The 5,697-nt window shown below is 41.7% G+C and overlaps 1 protein-coding gene across 1 annotated transcript in view; it reads left to right on the top strand.

Annotated features, from left to right (window-relative positions):
* Positions 1–5,697, top strand: part of CTPS2 (CTP synthase 2) — a 127,165-nt gene that overhangs the window by 77,194 nt on the left and 44,274 nt on the right. The window lies entirely within an intron of this gene.

Here is a 5,697-nt window from a genome sequence, read left to right as displayed (position 1 = left end):
CCTTTAATTCAATTTAATAAATATATCTTTTGAGTTCCTGGGTGACACAAATGGTTAATGACTACTAGCCGAAAAGTTGGCAGTTTGGCATAGGGTTGCTGTGAGTCAGAGCCAACTCTACAGCACCTAACAACACAACAACCATGTCTCTACATAAAAAGCCCTTGTTCTCTAAGCCACTAACGTTTTTCTTTGAGAACATGAGTTTTTCCTCTCAATGGATGTTAGAGATTCCCTAGCTTTTGTGTTTCCATATTCTCTGAAACCTTGTTCAAATAACTGCCTAAGTGATAAAACAATGGTTAGTGAGAAAATTGTTTTAAAATTACATTTGCTGTAAAAGATTGAGCAGTAAATTGCTAAAGCTTTTTTCTTTCTTTCCTTTTTTTTTTTTTCCTTAAAGGGCATTGTGTTCAATATATTTAAAAACTTGATCTGTCTTGATGGAAATAAGACTGATTTTTGGTTTATTTTTCTTTATAGGAGAAATAATACTGATATATTTTTAAAATTATTTGTGGAAGAGGATTTTTTTTATTGTGGTAAATATATGTACAACAAGTTGTTTGCTATTGCAACCTTCTTCATGTGTGTAATTCAGTGACATAAATAGCACTAAAAAAACCCCCAAAAAAACAACTCACCGACACTGGGTCGATTCTGACTCATGGTGACTCCTGTTGGTTTTTCAAGGTTGTACATCTTTACTGAAGTAGATTGCCCCATCTTCCTTCCGGCTGGTGGATTTGAACCACTGACCTGATGAGCACCCAAATGCCTCATCCACTACGCCACCAGAGCTCCTTATAAATAGCACATCTCTCTCTATCTTAATTCAGTCTGTTAACATTTGTCTTTTTAATTGTAGTAAATATATATGTAAAAAAAAAACATTTGCCATTTCAACCTGTACAATTCAGTGACTTTAGTTCTGCTCATCATGTTGTTCACTGTCACCGTTATTCATTGCCAGATCTTCCTATCACCCTTCACACAAGTTCCATGTCCCCTAAGCAGTGAGTCCCCCTTTCCCCCTCCCTCCTGACAGCCCCTGGTGACCACGAATAAACTCTAGATACTTTATACAAGTGAGATTGCACAATGTTTATCCTTCTGTGATGGACTTATTTCACTACCATAATAGGAGGCTCTGGTGGCGTAGTGCCTAAGCATTTGATTGCTAACCAGAAGGCTGGCGGTTCAAACCCACCAGCCACTCCTTGGAGGGAAGGTTGGGCAATCTACTTCCGTAGTGATACTGCCTCGGAAACCCAAGGAGAGGTCGTTATGAGTAGGACTCAACTCGATGTCAGTGTGTTGTGTTGCGTTGCGTTGCAGTCTTTTCAAGCTTCATCCAAAACATGACATGTATCCAGATTTTATTTCCCTTTATAGCTGAGTAATATTCCATTGTATGTATGTACCATACTTTATTTATCTGTAAAACAATACTGATGATGTTTATGAATCTTAAACACTTCACAAATACTTATTTATTACTTAGCTAATATCTTTGGCGTGCCTTAAATGTAAATTGTGTTTGGTAGTTTGCATGAGGCATGAGGGTATGTGAACCTGCAATCTTTAGGACCCCTGAGGCTCTAGCCTCCTGCCTGCCTTCAGTTTCCCACAGGTCTCAGAAGAAGGATGTGGCCACCGTGCCAGCTCAACTGAGTGTCATGAAAACATACAAACAACACCATAGACTCTTTTGTGGGTTTATTTTCTCTAGTCAGCACATTTCTTTTGTAGAAGTTTTTTTCTTAGTTGGCACATTTACTGTGTTGGACTTTTCCCTACTCAGCACATTTCTGCAAGAATGGTATGGATGAAATGCATTGCCTGAGAAAACTATTTCAATTTGATGCAAAGTGTTTTGATGGTAAAACAAACAGTGGTTGTCAAGTTGATTCTAACTCACGGTCAGAGGCCTATCTAAGGTTTGGCACGTGTGGCATGTGCCGTGGGCACCACTTGAAGGGGGGCCGCCACTTGAAGGGGGCCACCACTGAGCAGTTTCTATTAACTTGGTTGGGCCCCACATCCTTCCTCAAGCAAGGTACACAAAGAAGTGAAGCAATGGGGGCACAGGGGTGTACTTGCCTCCGGCCCAAGCCCAAGGGGAAGCCAGATGAGGCCCAGAAGGACATTCTAAGGCACCACAAATGTGAAAGGTGCCTGACTGAGGCAGCCAGACAAGAGTGGGGAAGGCGTTTCTGCTGACGTGTTGCTGCAGTCAACATCTGTTCATCCTGAAATTGGGGGTTGGGGGGTGGCGCAACTTAGCGATTGCCCCAGGTGCTTGTTACCCTCCCTGTGCCCTTGATCATGGTGAGCCACGTGTATCAGAGTAGAACTGTGCTCCATGGGGGTTGCAGAGGCTGGTCTTTTGGCAGTAGATTGCCAGGCCTTTCTTCCAAGGTGTCTGTGAGTGGAATCGGACCTCTAATCTTCCAGTTAGCAGCTGGTGTGTTAACCATTTGCACCACTACTAGAGGGATTCTAATTTTTATATCCAGTAAGAACAATCCTTCTCTTTGTCCATGGTCTCCTGTTAGTCCCTTAAGAGATTATAGGTTTACATTGATTTGGGCAAAAATCCCAGGAATCATCCTTGTTCTGTTAAGAAGAAATGTGGCCCTAGACGCTCACTCACTCTCAGCTCTGTGTTCTGTATGTGTGTGTTTTCTGTCTATGAAGGCTTTGTCTTCTAAAAGGGCTAATGACGGTGTCTATGGAATTGTCAACGCTGGTTCAGGGGATTTTAGAAATAAAATATTTTTCTAAAGTGTGTATCTATGACCCTTCACCTAATATTAATTGCATGTCCATGGTCCTTCCAAGGCTTTATCATACTCAGTTTATTTTTATAGGTTTTTAATTATAGTATAACTTTTTAATGTATCTAGTCTTCCTATCTATTATTTGAGTGTATAGTATTTAATTGAGTTAAGGAACTGTAATTTGCGGGTTTATTTCCTGTTGTTAAATATTTCAGATTGTTTCTGGCATTTTGATATAAAAATGCTGATACATCTTGACATGTTTTTTTTTTTTTATTCTTTTGATTATTTCCATAGGGTAGATAGATTTCCAGGAGTTGGATTATTAGGTCAAAGGGTATGAGCACTTTTATGACTGATAATTAATGATAATTCTGTCAGATTGTTTGAAAGGAGAGGTGAACTGGTTCATAACGACACTGCCTGTCCTGTAGCATTTCTGCTTTTTCTAGTCTTTCTGATAGTCAGTTTGAATCCATCCAGTGGCTCCGTGGGAGAAGGACATGGCAATGTGCTCCCATAAAGTTTGTTGTTGTTGTTAAGTGCTGTCAAGGTGGCCCCGACTCATAGTGACCCCTCCTTGGGTTTCCGAGGCAGCATCACTACGGAAGTAGATTGCCCCATCTTCCTTCCAAGGAGTGGCTGGTGGGTTTGAACCGCCAGCCTTCTGGTTGCCAGTCAAGTGCCTTAGGCACTATGCCACCAGCACTCCCCCCATAAAGTTTACGGCCTAGGATATCCTATGGGGCAGTTTGGCTCTGTCACATGGGGTTGCTATGACTCAAAATCAACTCGCTGGCATCTAACAGCAATAACCAAGCAGCAAAAGCTAGGAGCTTTATTATTTTTCTTCTTGATGTATTAGCAAGGACAAAAAGGACCCTTTATTGTTATAATTTAATTATTTATTTCCTTGCTGCAAAGTTGAAACATTTTGTTCACCAAATGTCGTTTCACTTGTGTGTATGCTGCTTTTGTCTCAAGTCTCCATCAGCACTTAGACATAGGAAGGGAGAGATCTACCTATCGAGTACGTGGGGTAAGCTTTTTCTGTAAAGCTCCACATAGTGTATATTTTTAGCTTTTAGGCCATGTGGTCTCTGTCACAATGACTCGACTTTGCCATTGTAATGTGAGAGCAGCTGTACGCAATAAATGGACGATTGTGTTCCAGTGAATATTTATGGCACTGAAATTTGAGTTTCATATAATTTTCCCACGTCACAAGATATACAAGATTTTTTTTTTCCAACTATTTAAGGAAGGCTGGGCAATCTACTTCCGTAGTGATACTGGCTCAGAAACCCAAGGAGGGGTCGCTATGAGTCGGGTCCAACTCGATGGCACATAACAACAACAACATTTAAAAATGTAAAAACCATTCATAGCTTGAGTACCAAATACAAACAGTCAGTGGGTAGGATTTGACTCAAGGGCTGGGCCATAGTTTGCCAGCCCCTGCTCTAAAGAAAAGAACCGCATGTTGAATGCAGGATGTGGCTGAGGTATTGAGCTTAATACCACCTGTGGGCAGAGCAAGAGGGTGTCCTGAGAGAGTTGAAAGGCCTTCCTAAATAGCCTGATGGAGAATAAGACCTGGAAGGGTTTTTTTTTAGAAGCCCTTTGGACCCAACCTAAGGAGTTCTGGTAGCATAGTGCCTAAGGCATTTGACTGCTAACTAGAAGGTTGGCTGTTCAAACCCACTAGTCACTCCACAGAAGCCAGACTGGGCAATCTACTTCTGTAAAGATTTACCACCTTGAAAACCCAAAGACCCAAAGGGGTTCGCTATCAGTCAGAGTCGACTTGATGGCAGTGAGTTGGTTTTTTTTTTTTTTTTTTTTTCCCAGTTTTTGACTCAACCTGTTTATTTCTCACCTGAGGAAACAGAGATCTTAGAGATGAAGGGACCTGTTCAGGGGCAGACAGTTGGTAGAGTCAGAATGGAGATGAATAATGGTACAGAAGTTTCCATTGTTCTAGAAAAATACACTGCCCTGGCTCCAAAATCCCACGACTAGAATTGCCCTCCAGAATGTAACTGGAAAAACTCCTTTCACAATCATTGAAACTCATCCAATGCTCTACCCTTCAGATCTGTGCAATTTTTTTTTTTTTTTGCATGTAAACTATACCTTGAGAAAAAACACGTTATTTAAGAAGTTAGATGGTAGGACTTGTCTCCATGTCGTGACACCATTAGCTGATTGATTCGTTGATTAGCTGATTGATTAACTGACTTTGAAAAGCTGAGAGAAATGGCACAGAGCAGTTAAGTATTGAATGGGGTGCTCTGAAGAGAGAGGTGTCTGGAATGTAGTGTGGCTGGAGATAGAAGGGTCACATTCAGCTGAGAGGAGAGCAGGACGGATGCCGAGGGACTTCACTGTTAGGGGGTGTGATGACGCCCAAAAATAACTTTATTGATTTGCTTGTGGCTCTCAGTTGAGCACGAAGGATGGGAACATAATGAAGCACGAAGCAGTCCAGATGGGGTTCAGAACTCATTCAGAGAGAGTGTCGCCAAAATATCACCCCAGGCTTCAGTTTTCGGTTAAGCCCTAGATGTATTGCCAAGACAACCAGAAAGAGAAATAAGTCGTTGCCTATGTTGAGTGTGAAGTTTTCAACCAACCTGTCATCAGAAAGAACACTTATTTTTTCCCTGACCCGTTCAATGAACATGTTTAAATACTGCACAATCTGGCATTCTATGTACAATTTGCCCACCACTCGTCTGTCAGTTTGTTGTACTGTGGTGGCTTGCATGCTGCTGGGAGCCTGGAGGCTATGCTACTGCTATTTCAAATACCAGCAGGGTCACCCATGGTGGACAGGTTTCAGTGGAGTTTCCAAAGTAAGACAGACTGGGAAGAAGGAAGGGGCCATCCACTTCTCAAAGAATTGCCTAGT

This window comes from Orycteropus afer, unplaced genomic scaffold, assembly GCF_000298275.1.
Source record: "Orycteropus afer afer isolate SDZICR_OR568_19922 unplaced genomic scaffold, OryAfe1.0 scaffold01073, whole genome shotgun sequence".
Classification (NCBI taxonomy): domain Eukaryota; kingdom Metazoa; phylum Chordata; class Mammalia; order Tubulidentata; family Orycteropodidae; genus Orycteropus; species Orycteropus afer.
Note: the sequence above shows the minus strand (reverse complement) of the source record. Positions and strands in the feature narration are given on the sequence as shown.